Below are 15,836 nucleotides of genomic sequence, written 5' to 3' on the forward strand. Positions count from 1 at the left end.
CAACCTACTTATCCCTTCACTTATAACTTACGCCACAAAATAAACCTCCCTTTTAACTACGTGGAGTGGCCTTAATAATTTCACCAATAGTGTTTTACTAAAATAAAAGAAAGACCACTCACTGCCTCTTCTGACAATAGAGAGTTAAAGTGTGCTTCCAGAAGGCAGACACTAAGAGAGGGACAATGTAGGAACAAGAAAGAGCCAAGACCCAGATTTGTCATAACTGCGGGGTGAGTTTGTTTTTGACCATAATAATGATTAATATTATGGCAACACCCTACATTGCGGGTATAAAAACACGATTCTCTCCCAAAATATGACTCAGCCTCCACGCTCCCAGATATCACCGGCACTCCTTGGAAGGCAGCTAGGGCTGAATCCCTGCACCTTTCACAGTTGGACAAGACAAAGCAGACTGGAACCTACTGCTAAGTGTTCAGTCTTAAGGGAAGGATGGTACAGTGTAGGGTACATCCTGCCTACCACCTGCTGCTGCCTAGGCTGCTTCTGGGTCAAACTCTACATTTGATGGCAATCAAAACACCATCATAGTTTGTGACAGGAAGGACTTGTGACAGCTGAATGGGGAGGGGGTTACCTTTTTCTGCAACATTCTATACTTCCAGAACCATATCCCCAACCCTATTCTTTCTTGGGGACTCTACAATTGTATCTTTCATGTTAACAAATAAAACAATAACTTAGTTCCTTTGCTAAGACTGTAGCCTTGGGTGTGGCTTTTCAGTTAACTGATGACTGAGGAGCAGAGGTGGAAAAGGATGGGGGATGTGAGAGGCAAAATCTTAGAAACCCAAGTATTTGAATAAGCATCACTTTTGAGTGCATGATCCAGGCCTTCTGACTCCAGCCAAGAGCTCCATCCAAAAAAGATGTGAGATTCTCCCCAGTGAGTCAGCGAAACTAGCGAAACTACAGAGAAACAGGGTTATCAGAGGAGAGGGCTACAATTCCAGTGCTTTCTTTCAACCTCCTAAAAAGAGCAGGATAGAGAGAGACAAACAGGGCCTCAATGGATCAGCCATCAAGGCTCGGCTTGCAGAGCAGGAGAGGCAGCGACATGACCCACTTTCAAAGATGCTGCTCCAGTACTGGGCCACCCGATCTACACAAGTGTCCCTCACTGTGTTGACAGAGGGGTGGGGAAAGAGTGAAACATGAGAAAGAGAAAGAAAAGAAGCTGGGACAACAATTTGGATGGGGGGGGGGGATGGCCCAATGTTTGAAAATGAGTAAGATGCCTTCACAGGATGATTTGGTGTCCCAAGAGAAGAGAGGCTTCTTTCTCTGCACCCCCTACCTCGGGCTCACCCTCTTTTCTTCCCAGGTGCCTGGCTTGGGCTCCAAAGCCTCTGGACTTCAACTGTTTTGAAGGAATGTCTGGGCCAGTTTAACCTATATACAGATGTTAGTTCCCCTACCGTTGCCCAGGGGACCCAAACAAAGATAGCAGGAAAATAGCCATTTCAAGTGTTCTCCTTATCTTCAGTGAGGGAAATGGCATACTTCCTGACTCTCATATTCACCGACACACAGAAAGATGCCTCTTCTCAATGTGCCTTAAAAAATGGAGCTACTAAAACAGTCCAGCTATGACTATGCCTAAACCTCTACAACCTGACCCAACACACATGCATGTTCACAAGCACACACACACACACACACACACACACACACACACACACACCTTTGAGCATAGCAATGGACTTTACTAGTTCCAGAGGTGTGGGGGGGGGGGACGGGGAGAGACCCAAACCACCAAGAAAAAATTGTGGAATTCAAATGAACAACACTTCACTCATCTGGAACAAACTTCTCTGGAAAACTCAGATCTTGAACAACAACAACAAAGATGAAAGCCAGGTATGGTGGTTCATGCTAATCCCAGCTACTAAGGAATTGTAGACCGCAGGATTTCCCAAAGTTTTGAGGGCAGCCTGGGCTGCTTTCGAGACCTTGCCTAGAAAACAGAGGGACTATTAATTCCTTCTGCTGTTCCCCAGGGGACTTGATCAGGATTGCATGAAAATAGTAATTCCAAGAGGTTTCATTATAGTCAATGGGACAGAGAACTGTCAGATTTCCTGGTTCCACATCCATCACAACAAAAAGACTTCTCAGTGTCCTTTAGAGGAGGGCTACAAAGGTAGCCGGCTAAGATTATGTGTATAACTCAGTGGTAGAATGCTTGCCTAGCATGTTTGAGACCTAGGCTCAATCCCCAGCACCACAAAAACAGAAGGAGGAAAAAGCCTCTAGGAAGCCTAAATGGATGTCAGCATTCACCCACTAAGCTTTGCAGGCTTTATTCAGAAGAGAATTTCACAGGTCTATTCTTTTTTTTTACTTGAGACTAAATCCTTACGAATGTGTTTGTTGTTTCCACAGCCATAAAAGATGAGAAATGACAAATTATGAGTCAGAACTGCTGATGACCATGTTGTAGATGGAGATGGTGAATCAAACCAAAAAAGAGAATCAAAGGTTGGCCTCCTCATACTCCAGCAAGCCTGATCCCTACAGTCCAATAGGGAGCAGTTTGCCTAGTGAAAAGTGACAATCTGGCTGGACCGGCAAGCCCAGTGGTCTGCTCTAGGGCACTGTCAGTTACTTCTCAATTATCCTTCCAGCCTGACCTTTTGCTTCAGGACAGTGAGTTCTGATGATGGCCATTTGTAAGGCTCCTTCCTAAATTTAAGGGATTAAATTAAGAGGAATTTTTTCCCTTACACTCTAAGGTAAACTCAGCCCTTGTGAACTCATCACACATGACAGTGAAGACACCCGTGCATTCTAAGTAGCCCAGAGGTGGGGACAGAAGCAGCAGGGTCTGGCATAGGATTTAGAGCACCAGGCTGGTCTCTGCAGAAGAGGCTACTAGACAAGATACTCTTCCAGGACTGATCCTACCAAGTTTCCAAGTCACTGGGGACTTTTCTGTCTTGTTTGGTGGGGTGGGGCTATGCCTGGACCCTACAGCCTCCTGAATGGTAGACACACACTCTACCATTGAGCCACATCCCCAACTTCTTACTGAGTCCTTAACAAAAGCCTGTTGGACACTTCCCTGGGAAGATCCGCAACTTAGGAAGGCTGGGATAGACACCTACTTCACACTCCCCTATCCACACTGCTTTCTAATCAGAAGCCCATGCAAGCCACCAGGCTCAGCATGTCCGTGGTTCCTGTATGTGGTCTCTGCAGTAAAGACAAGCTGATAGGGTTGCCAGTTCACTGTCACTTGTGTGTGCCAGGGTGTGACCCATGCAGTGTAGGTGAGGAGGGAGGAGAGCAATATCGGCCCTGGGAGACATGGGGTTGAGTCACTACCAAGATCACGTTGGCTGGGCCCTGAAGGAATTACTGGCATAGAAAACTGCACCTTGGCTAGTCATGTGGAGCTCAGCAGTCAGTTAGGCATAGGGATGCAGGGCCCCAGACAGAGGGCAGGCGCAGTAGCTACCGCCACCTCCCATCACAGTCAGAGAATGTCTCCCAATTAAACAGATGACTCTAGAAGTCCCATTTCCATCTGTGCCTCAGCCACTGTTTCCAATGGAGGGAGTTGGCATGCCAGGAAACAATGAAGACCCTGAGTGCAGACCTTGGTCCACCATGCAAAGAACAAGAGCTCCAGGAGATGAACTGGACCACACTGTGAGAGGGACGTTTTCTCCAGGCAGTCACCAGTGGTCTGAAGCGCCAGAGATGGCTCCTGTCCCTTCAGAATTGGCTCAAGAATAGGAACTGCAAAAGGCTGAGGAAGGCATGGCTTTCAGTCCACCATGAGGGTCACCTGGTGGGTCAGCCACTAACTCACCGTGTGTTGTTTAGTAGGTTTCTTTGACGATCTTTGAGCCCACTTTTTAAAAAAAAAAAAAAAAACAGCTTTATAGAGGTCTATGTTCATGGACTAGACCATATTGCTAAGACAGAAGTACATTCCCTTGCCGTCTAGCCTGGCACCCACCCCTCCCACTACACTGATAGGGACTGCTTGGAGTCTGAGCTGAGACTTCCAACAAGAGTTTCCGATCAGTATATCACTCAGCCCTCATCAGAGAAGCATCTTCTTTCAATAGATGGTAAATAACAGAGATCTACAGATGGACTGGTGAGCATCCTGGCTTAAATGGGATGCCTTTATCAAACTGCTCCCCTCAAGGCTCAGAGATCTCTGCAGAAGAGGAGGTGAAAAGATTGTAAGAGATGGATTCGGGGTTCAGGGTGGGGTTGACTCCAAGGAAATTGTCTTCCCTCGCCAATGTGGCTGATGATGCCCCTGTGAACTCACAGAGAGTGTGAGAGCACCAACAAGACCTGCACAGGTTCAAAGCAAAGCAAACTTCAGCACTGAGAAAGGGAAGGAGACGGACACAAAGTCCCACTCTACCCAGTAAGCTATCTGCAATTGGTAGCTGCTCGGGGAGGGAAAATTGGTTTTCTCCAATGGGGTAAGTGACGCTGGGTGTGTCAAGCACACTCCGAGTCAGGCCTCATGCTCAGGAGTAGTTGACCAACAAAACAGCCTCCATGTTTGGGGGATAGGTGTATGTATACTTTGTAATATTTGTTTTGGTTTTGTTTAAGAGAAAGAAAGAACCAAGTTTAATAGATGGGGTGTGGGAGGAGAGCTAAGAGGAGTTGGAGGAAGGGAAAGAATAGGGTCAAAATATATTGCGTGATAAGACCCTTAGCAATAGGTGATACCTAGCCTGAGCTAGTCATATCTGGTGACCGGGCAAGACTTCAGTGGAGGGACTGGGACAGCAACCTAGCCACGTAACCTTCTACCTACAGTCTGTCCGGCCTATGGGATGTGCTGGGATTGGTGCCTGGCCCAATTGTCATCAGAGAGGCTTCATCCAGCAACTGATGGAAACAGATGCAGACCCACAGTCAAACATTAGATGCAGCTCAGGGAATCCTGCTAAAAAGAAGGAGGAAGGGTTGTATGAGCCAGGAGGGTCAAGGACTCCAGGAGAAAACCCACAGAGTCAACTAGCCTGGGCTCACAGGGGCTCACAGGGGCTCACAGAGACTGAACCAACAACCAGGGAGCCTGCATGGGACTGACCTAGGCTCTCTGCATATCTCTGTGACAGTTGTATAACTTGGTCTTCTTGTGGGACTCCTAACAGTGGGAACAGGGACTGTCTCTGACCCTTTTGCCAGCTTTTGGGACCCCACTCCTCATACTGGGTCACCTTGTCCACCCTTAATACATGGAGAGGTGCTTAGTCTTACTGCAACTCGATATGCCACGCTTTGTTGATATCCACGGGAGGCCTGCCCCTTTCTGAATAGAAACAGAGGAGGAGTGGATGGTGGGGACAGAGAGGATGTGGGGAGAGGGGCTGGAAGGATAGGAGGGCAAGGAAACTGTGGTCAGGATATAAAAAGTAAAAAAAGAAAAAGAAAAATTATATTGCATAAAACTTTTTAATTAAAAATAAAAATAACAGATTTACAAAGATATATTTCACATACCACACAATTCACCCATTTGAAGTGTGTAATTTGTCAACCGTGCTAGAAAGCACCTACAATCCTTGCATTTGCGAGGTTCCAAGTTCAAGGCCAGCTTCAACTTCATAGGGAGACTCTGTCTCCAAAAAGTGTACAGATTGAGCTGGGCGATGGTGGCACACACCTTTAAGCCCAGCACTTGGGAGGCAGAGGCAGGCAGATCTCTGTGAGTTCGAGGCCAGCCTGGTCTACAGAGAGAGTTCCAGGACAGGCTACAATCGTTTTTTTTATTTGAATTTTGAATTTTGAATAATTATATGTATGTTGGGCTGGAAATATTACTCAGTGGTTAAGTGCACTCCCTGCTCTTGTAGAAGACCCAGCACCCACGTGACGGTGCACAACTTCTTGTCACTTCAGTATCCAGGGAATCCGATGCCCTCTCTGACCTCCATGAGCCCCTGCACACATGTGGTACACACACATACATACACTAAATAAATGTGTGTTTCTCTGTGTGTGCCACATGTGTGCCGGCGGCAGAGAGAGTATCTTGGAGCCGGAGTTGTAAGCTGATGGACCTGAGTGCCCGGGACTCAATTCAGAGTCTCTGGGAGAGCAGCAAGTGCTCTCTGGCCCCACACTCACTCATTTGCAAGTAGCATTTTTATTTTAACTCTTTGTATACTCATATGCATCTATAAGAAAAAATACAGGGAGCAGGTGTGGCAGCACATACCTTTAATCCCAACATGTGGGAGGCAGAGACAAATGGATCTCTGTGAGTTTGAGACCAGCTTGGTCTACTTAGTGAGTAGACACATTGAGATCTTGTGTCAAAAAAAGAAAAGGAAGTAGGGTTTTAACACAAGAATGAGGCAGTAGCTCAGTTGGTAAAGTCCTTGCAAGCATGAGAACCAGAGTTCAATCCCCAGCACATACGTATAAAACTAGTCATTGTGGCTACCTAGCATTTATCCCAGTGTTATAGAGCCGAAGACAGTCAGATCTCTGGAGCCCACTGGCCAGCTGCCTAGTCTAATCTACAAGCTTTAGGTCCAGTGAGCTGTTAAATCTCAAAAAACAAGGTGGGTCTGAGAGTCAGTTCCCTTCACAAGCTCCAGCAGATCATAGATGGGGTGGATGTGGGGCAGACCAAGTCATAACCCTGGATCTGGGCCTGGGCAGCTGCAGGGTTGGTCAGCCTTCCAGTTCTCCCCTGTCCTCACCACCAGGGTGAGCTCTCCAGCACTGCCCCCAGCTAATTAACCTCTCCAAGCAATGATGGAGGGGTGGGGCTGGTTCTCCTGCTTTCACGCCCTCAGGGTCAGTTCTCCCACAACCACACCTTCAGGGCCAGATCTATTGTGTTGCCCAGGCAACATATGGGGCCACTTTCCTGTTGTGGCTGACAAAAGGTGTCATACTGCAGCTTCCTTGATGAGATTTTTAATTTTCCCCCCTTTATTCCTTTTTTTTTTCTCTTAAATTTTGTTTTCTTTGGGGGGTACAGGAGCAAAGGGTGGATGCAAAGGGACAGGGAAATGAATGGGATCAAGATACATGATTTTAAAGACTCAGAATAAATAAAAAGAAAGAAAAACAAGGTGGGTAGCTCCTGAGGAACATCACCAGAGAGGTTGACTTCTGGGCTTCATTAGCAGATGTGCGCGCACGCGTGCACACACACACACATACACCCTATACACCCTGCTGGCTTTCTCCGATTTCTTTGGGTTCACTTGTATTTATTGGAGGAGGGGAGCATCGTGAAAGAGAGGGCTTGGAGGGGTTGAGGCACACTGAAGGAGCTGCAGAAATAGGGGCACAGGCTCAGCATAATTCTTCCATCTTGGAGGTGTTCCTGGAGTCTTGAACTGCACTTAAACACATTACCCCCCACCCCCTTTTTTTAGTTGAAGTGTGAAACTCAGTTCTCCAGAAGTCAGACGCCAACATTTGTCACCACAAGACATCTGGCATTTGGGGACTCCACCCATGTCAGACCCCATTCTCTAGAGGAGAAGCCTCAGAGGTAAGAAATCATTAATTATAGCAGAGCCCAACCATAGAGTGTGTAACATTCCAGAAACTGTCCATGCACTGAGCAGCAGTTGTCTTTGAGGGGAGAAAACCCATTGTAGTAGCCAAGGAGCCTCAGGAAAGCCAAAGGCTATTGCATTGTGCTTTGAGTGGTTGCGGTGGGGAGCCCTTACTCCAGCAGCCTCGACAGAGCAGATTTGGCCTGAGCCTTTTACTCATTGAAACCTAGAGAAAGGTGAGCACCTGCGGTCCCAGCTGCTGCGAGATAGGAAGACCACTTGAGCTCAGGAGTTCAAGACCAGGAGTGCAACACAACAAAATCCTGCCTGAGACAGACAGAGAGAGAGAGAGAGAGAGAGAGAGAGAGAGAGAGAGAGAGAGAGAGAGAAGGGGGGAAACGGGAACTTGATGACTACTGCTCTTGACCCTGGGATCGTTAGAACGAGATACCTCTTAATAATATCTGTACTTTACGAAAATACTAGAGCTGAGCCACATAAAGAGAATGTCTCTGAAAGTTTCTCCTAAGGCAGAGGCAAAGTGGTTGCCAGGATTACTAGTTAGGGTTTCTATTGCTGTGATGAAACACCATGGTAAAAAAAAAAAAAAAAAAAACCCTCAGGGAGGAAAGGGTTTATTAGGCTTACAGTTCCAGATCATAGTCCATCATAGAAAGAAGTCAGGACAGGAACTGAATGAAGCAGGGCAGGAACCTGGAGGCAGGAGCTGATACAGAAACCATGGACAAGTGATGCTTACTGGCTTGCCTCCCATGGCTTGCTCAGGCTGCTTTCTTACAGAACTCAGGACCACCTGCCCAGGGATGGAACCACCCATAATGGGCTGGGCCCTTTCCCATCAATCACTAATGAAGAAAATGCCCTACAGGCTTGCCTGCAGTCTAATCTCATGGAGACATTTTATTAGTGTTCTCTAATGACCAAACCTTGTGTCAATTTGACAATAAACTAGCCAGCACATTGACATTGTAAGGGCTTCTTGGAGTTAGGCTACCTACAAGAAATCCCATGCTGGGAGCAAAAATGTTCCTTAGGTCAGGAGCAAGACTCACCTCCCAGCTCCACAAGGGACTCCACATCTAAATTTCTGTAGGTATACTCCAGGATGTTGTTTCATCATTTTTTCATCCTAATTGTTACATCTTTTCCATAAGTAGTACCACTGCTGAGGGTAAGGCAGAGACCAGATGAGCATTTCTCACTCCCCAGATTTGTTCAAAACTGTCAAGAAGTTCAATTTCCCACTCTCATATATGTTATGACATTTTCTCATGATATGGGTGAGCAGATGGACCCAAGGGCCAGGAGAGCTCTGGTAATAATGCTCAGAATGACTGCTTTAGTATACACAGTCTGTGGCCTTAATCAAGACTCTCACCCAAAGAGATGATCTAGAACCTTCGCTAGCACCATTCCTGCTGGCTATGATGATTAGTATGACGAATGCTGGCAATACATTCTCATTGACAAGAACAGGGGCTTGTTAATTTATATAACAGAGACTGGTAGGGTCACTCCACAGGTCAAGCATGACTACCTAACTTCAACCTCCAGAACCCACCTGGTAGAAAGAAAGAACCAACTCCTGAAAGATGTCAATTGACTTCCACATGCTCATGTTTGCTCCTGCTCTCCCCACTAAGTAAATAAAATGTCATAATGATGGCTTTAAAAAGAAAAATTTCTATAATAGTTGTTTCAATGGGATTATTGAGTAGTGTGTGCATGCTCGTGCATGAGCACATCTGACTGCGTGTATAATTTACTGTGTGTGTTCATTCCTCTTGTGGGCCAATAGAGAATGATAGATAACCTGCATCTGGAGTTACTGATGGTTTTGAGCTGCCCAATGTGAGTGCTAGGAACTGAACCCAGGTCCAAAATAGCAGCAAGTCCTCTTAACTACTGAGCCATCTCTCCAGCCCCTAAAATAGTTTTTTAAACTGAAATTAGTGACATGCATTATGTGGACAGACTCGAATACTTTTTTTTTTTTTTTTGGTTTTTCGAGACATGGTTTCTCTGTGTAGCTTTGTGCCTTTCCTGGAACTCACTTTGTAGACCAGGCTGGCCTCGAACTCACAGAGATCCGCCTGCCTCTGCCTCCCGAGTGATGGGCTTAAAGGTGTGCGCCACCACCGCCCGGCCAGACTCTAATACTTTTAATTGACTGAAGTATAAAGATCTCAGAGTTCCTTTAGAAATGGCACTCTTCCTCCCTTCTTTTCTTTCTTTCACATTCTTTTTAAAGATAGGGTCTTACTACAAAAGCTCTGGCTTTTCTGGAACTCACTCTGTAGACCAGGCTGGCCTCGGACTTACAGAGATCCGCCTGGCTCTGCCTCCTGAGTGCTGGGATTAACGGTGTGCACCACCACCACCACCACCCAGCTAGAGATGGCACCCTTTGATTGGTGTTGTAACTCAATAACAGAGCACACAGCTGATACTCATGTGACCCTGAGTTTCATCTATGCTTTCAAAAAAAAAAATAAAGGAAGAGAGGAAGAGAGGAGAAAAGGAAGAGAGTGGGGGAGAAAGGAAGGAAGGGAGGAAGGAAAGAAGGGAGGAAGGGAGGGAGGAAGCAAGCAAAGGAAAAAAATCAATCTTAACTTTTCAAATAGGTTGCAGGAAGTTCACAAAAGGAAGACCCCTGAAGTGGCACACCAGGGTTTAAGACTAGGTGTCCTGTGTTGTGTGACCTTTTGGAAAGCCTCAGTTTCCTCATCTATAAAATGGTGTCAAACAATAGAGGACTGAATGGTACTGAGTGCGTCCGTATAATCTAGGATAGTGACTGACACACGAAAGATAATTCAGGAGTTGCAGATGTAGTTCAGTTGGTGGAGCAGTTGCCTGGCATGCAGGAAGCTTTGGCTTTGACCCCAACACCACATAAACCAGACACAGTGGGCACATACCTGTAATCCCAACATGAGGAGGCCAAGAAAGGAGGAGTTAGAGTTCAAGGTCATCCTTTGACAATTGCTAGCTTTCTGGGGGAAGTCAGATCACTACTCATAGTGGATCATGAACTACTCATATAGTAGTACATGTGATTGACCACTCTCCTGATGGGACACAAAACATGATGACCTGTCCAGGTGGGGGAAGAGAACATGCATAGAACATGTGGAATCTTCATGGGTTCGACTCACAATACACTCAAAAATAACCAATCTCAATAAAGGTGAGCTCAGTATTCATCTAATTCCCACAGTAAGATCCAAAATAGACCACTGGATGGGGCAATGCGGCGGTTTTAGTCTCTTGGAGTTCTTTCTCACTTTTCCTTAATCTCCATTCTTTCTGCCCAGTCCTTATCTGTGGCCCCTTATTCTTCTTAGGTGTGAAGCAACAAACTAACAAACCAGTTCCGGGGTGGTTTCGGTAGCCATGACTATTTGATACCTAGCTGCCAGGGTTAAACTCACCAAAAGCTGAAAAAAGTTGTTACTCTCAAACAAACCATGTCAATCCTTGGCTACACAGTAAGTTTAAAGCTAGTCTGGGCTACATGAGATCCTATCTCAAAAGAAAAAAAGGAACTTCATATATGAGATATACACATGTATATAAGATTCATACCATGGGGATCAAGATAAACGAGTTCTCTCGACATCATGTTTTTTATATGTGTGTAGTCCTTGGGATTGAACCCAGCGCCCTGGGGCTCAATGTCTTTCTCTGTCACAGAGGGGGAACTCAGTAGCTAATAGATGCTCATTGGCCTTACCAGAGGGGAGTCTCCCAGTATAATAGATATTCTAAAAACAGAAAGAAGCCAAGGGAGGGATACACTTATAGTTCTAGCAGCATTCCAGAGGTGAGGCAAGAGCATTGGTAAGTTCAAGGCCAGCCTGGGCTCCATAGCGAGAGCATTTTTCATAAATGCAAAATTAGAAACAATACAAACACAGAGAAATGTCCTATTTCTTGCAGCTTTCTGTCCTTTTGCCCTGGCTCTTGATCCCCAAGCACAGAGACTGATTACACAGTAATGACTCAGAACTCTGCAGCTGACTGAAATCCATCAATCCCCAGCACTACTCCCCAAGGAAGAGCTTCTTGAGGCAGAAAGAATTCTATCCTAGGCTACAGAGCCCATATCTCTAGCAGTTTGGATGATGTTCAGGAAATGAATGTAATAAAATATATCATTACATTCCCTATAATTTGTGCTGCTGTATTGTGGCAAGTAATGGATGAATTCTCACATGCTCAGACATGTCTTTGGATGACCACTCTGGTCGCAGCAGAGAAGGACCATGATATAGGCAGGAAAGCCAATAAAGAAGTTCCTGCAAGCTGGGCCTGGTGGCGCACACCTTTAATCCCAGCACTCTGAAGACAGAGACAGATGGATCTTTGTGAGTTAAAGACCAGCCTGGTCCACAGAGTGAGTTCCAAAACAGCCAGGGCTACACAGAGAGACCCTGTCTCAAACCCCGCCCACACCCACACACCCACCTCACCACACACACACACACACACACACACACACACACACAAAGAAGCTCCTGCAACTTGACTTAGCAGTTATGAGCACTTGTTCTTCCAGAAGACTTGATTTCTGTTCCCAGCATCCACATGGTGGCTCACAACCATCTGTAACTCCAGTTCTAGGGGCTCCAACACCCTCTTCTGACTTCTTCAGGCACAAGGCACACATATGGTGCACATACATACATGCAGGCAAAACATTCATACACATAAAATAAAATAAATAAACCTTAAAAAGAATTAAAAGACACTCCTGCAGCTGGACATGGTAGCACATGCCTTCAGGGCATCAGGAGGCCGAGGCAAGAGGATCACAAATTTGAGGCCAGCCTTCACTATGTAGCAAGATTCTGTCTCAGAAAAAAAGAAACTCCTGCAGTTATCAGTAGAGGAAGTGCGTGGTTAGATGAAGGTGTGGAAGAGAAAGGGAATTAATTATGGATAAAATGAGATTAGGTAAAGGGAAGAACCCATCCACCACACTTCGCTGACAGAGAGAAAGCAGGGGAACGAAAGAAGGGGAAAGGCTCACTTGTTTGTGAGAGGGATTGAAAAGAGACTGAGGGATCCCGACCCCATGCTCTCACCATTGTCAGTGAATCAGGAGCTAGCTCATCTAACTCCCAAGCATGGAAAGGAAGGCGGCAGCATGGGTAGGCATGTGTAGCAGGGTTAATCATGGCTTCCTTGTGGCTCCATCCTATAGGGTCATGGGATTTTCTAGGAAAACAAACATAGGATGTGGCAGATTCAGATAGCATACCTGAGAAGAGAGTACCTTCTACCAAGGAGCGTATGTGTGAACAAAGGTTAGGGAAAAACCAGGAACAAAAGTCCAGGTCACATTTTTGTGTATCAGAAGCCTGGTGTGGTGCGTGCCTGTAATGCCAGCATTTTGGAAGGCAGAATCAGGAGGATTGCTAATTTGAGGCCAACCTGGGCTAAGTAGAGAGATCCTGTCTCAACAAACAAAACTCCCACTTCCTTGAGTAATTATGGGAATGACAAAGAATTGAAGGACTCATCAATAGCAAGACCTTGTCTAAAAAGAAGCGGAGTAGCTGGAGAGATGGTTCAGCAATTAAGATCACTGGTTGACCCTCCTGAGAACCTAGAGTCAATTCCTAGCACCTACATGGTGGCTTACAACCATCTGGAACTCCAGTCCCAGGGGATCCAACACCCTCTTCTGGCTTTTACAATCTTTATTTTTGACTCACTGTGAGATTGCCAGATCATGTATGTAGCTTATATAGTCCATAGGATATACATATCATACATTATCATAATTTAGCTCTGTAATCACCTATGAGTTAACTTGAAATACTGTTTCAATTTTACAGCCAAAGAGACAGAATTGGAAGGATTCAGAGACTTGTGTAAAGTCACACAGCTGATGAGTGACAGATCCACACTGAGATCTGTCCAGCATCTCTTGGTTTTGGTTTTTGAGACAAAGTCTCACTATGTAGACCAGCTAGCTTTGGACTCTTGAATCTCCTGCCGTTGGCTCCATGTGCTAGGATTACAGACATGCACCACTGCACTTGGCCTGATTTCTTCATTGTCCTTGTTGATGTTGTTGTTGTTGTTGTTGTTGTTGTTGTTTGAGCTGGGGTAGGTCTCACTGTGTTGCTAGTCTCAAATTCCTGGGCTCCAGGGATCCTCCTACCCCTGCCTCCCAAGTAGCCAAGCCTACAAGCATGCCACATCCAGTACTTATCAAGCCTTTATCTGATACATAATGCCTTTACAAATTCTCTCATGGACTCCAAGAGAGCCTGAGGTATACCAATTATGGTATCTGATTCCAAGACTGTCATTCTTCTGGATGGCCAAGCTCCAAACCCTTGCTGGAGGGCAAGTTATCCTACCCAGAGTAAGCAGCCAGCTGGCCCCAGTTATGGTTTAAGAAGCTGAGCAATTTCCATTGGGGTTTCTCTCTCTCTCTCTCTCTCTCTCTCTCTCTCTCTCTCTCTCTCTCTCTCTTTGTCTCTCTCTCTCTCTCTCTCTCTCTCTCTCTCTTTTCTTTTTTTTTCAGGTCCAGGTCAGTAGGTTAAACATCCTCTGCTTTGGAAATCTTGAGAAGATAAAGCTTTTTATATCTGAAGATTTGACCTCTGTCACTTTAAGACAAATCTTCAAGGTTGGCACTGCCCTGCCACCATATGCATGCTTGCCTCCCCAGTACCCAGTCTTCCCATACTCCACACTCCGTTCAGGCGAAAGTCACAGTTTTACAAATAGCTTCATGGTCAAGGCTTTGTATTACATAACCCCTTGGGTAAACTAGGAGATTACAAAATTTAGCTTTAAATACAGTTGTTTTATGGGCAGCCAAGTCCTGACACTGTCATCTCATCTCACACCAGGCTGACCTCATCCTGCACTGTGGGCCTTAGATGCTAATCAAGAAAGGCCTGGGCTTAGGGAGGTCCAGACAGTCAAGAGCCAGTGAAGTTAACGCCCTGAAAGGACAGTTTTATATCCTCTTCTTGGGGTGATGAGAAAGACCAGGGAGCTGAGGAAATGTGTCCCTCAGAACTCTGCTGTGGAGATTTGGAGCAATAATGTGCCTATAGTGTAGCTTTGTGCCTTTCCTGTAACTCACTTGGTAGCCCAGGCTGGCCTCGAACTCACAGAGATCCACCTGCCTCTGTCTCCCGAGTGCTGGGATTAAAGGCGTGCACCACTATTGCCCGGCAAGAGATGTAGTTTTAAAAGAAGCAGAAAGCACGTGGCAGGACTGAAGTCCCACTGTCTCCTTCAAGGGTACACTGCCAATAGCCTACCTTCCTCTGACCAGGCTCTTACCACTTCCCCACAGCACAAGCGCCTTTGGGAGATATTTAAAATCCAAACTCCATTGTTTGGATGTGTTCTGTTAAGAATCAGAGGGAGGCTGGGAGGCGGTGGCGAATGCCTTTAATCCCAGCACTCGGGAGGCAGAGGCAGGAGGATCTTTGTGAGTTTGAGGCCAGCCTGGGCTACAGAGTGAGTTCCAGGAAAGGTGCAAAAGCTACACAGAAAAACCCTGTCTTGGAAAACAAAAAAGAAAGAAAGAAAGGAAGGAAGGAAGGAAGGAAGGAAGGAAGGAAGGAAGGAAGGAAGGAAGGAAGGAAGATAGAGAATCAGAGGGAAATCTAAACTCTCCATCTATGACTCATCAAGACTAATATTTTTTAGTAATTTTTAACATATTTTGTTTCATTTTGGTGCTAGAGACCAACAACCCCAGGCTTTATGCATGTCAGGCAAGCCCTTTGCTGATAGCTCTGAGTTGATCTCTAATTTCAGCCAGGGTGGTGGTGGTGCACACCTTCAGTCTCAGAACTTGATAGGCAGGGGCAAGTGGATCTTTATGAGTTTGAGACCAGCCTGGGCTACATAGAGAGTTCCCGGCCAGCTAGGGCTGCAAGGTGCAACCCTGTCTCAATTTTTTTAAAAAAAAGAATTTAGGTTCTAGTAACTGGGCTCTTTTCCCTTCCTCCGTGGATGTGTGCCTGCCTCGGTCTCTATTATTGGGCTCTCATCTTACCCACTCAGCATCTGAGGCTCTGTACAGTTCCTTAGACATTTAAATTCATCCAGATCATAGAGGAGGGCTTCCCTGCCAATCCCTCCAATCCCCACCCGACTAGGAACTTCATGGCAGTCCTTTGGAATTTTAAGTTTCTATGTATTCCAATTCCAGACATTATTTGTTGGTTTCCTGTAGGTAATCAGCACCCATCCATTTCTGCCCTTCCCTTTCTCATCACCTCTTTCTTTCTTCATTCT

The sequence above is a fragment of the Onychomys torridus genome, chromosome X (assembly GCF_903995425.1).
Source record: "Onychomys torridus chromosome X, mOncTor1.1, whole genome shotgun sequence".
NCBI lineage: Eukaryota > Metazoa > Chordata > Mammalia > Rodentia > Cricetidae > Onychomys > Onychomys torridus.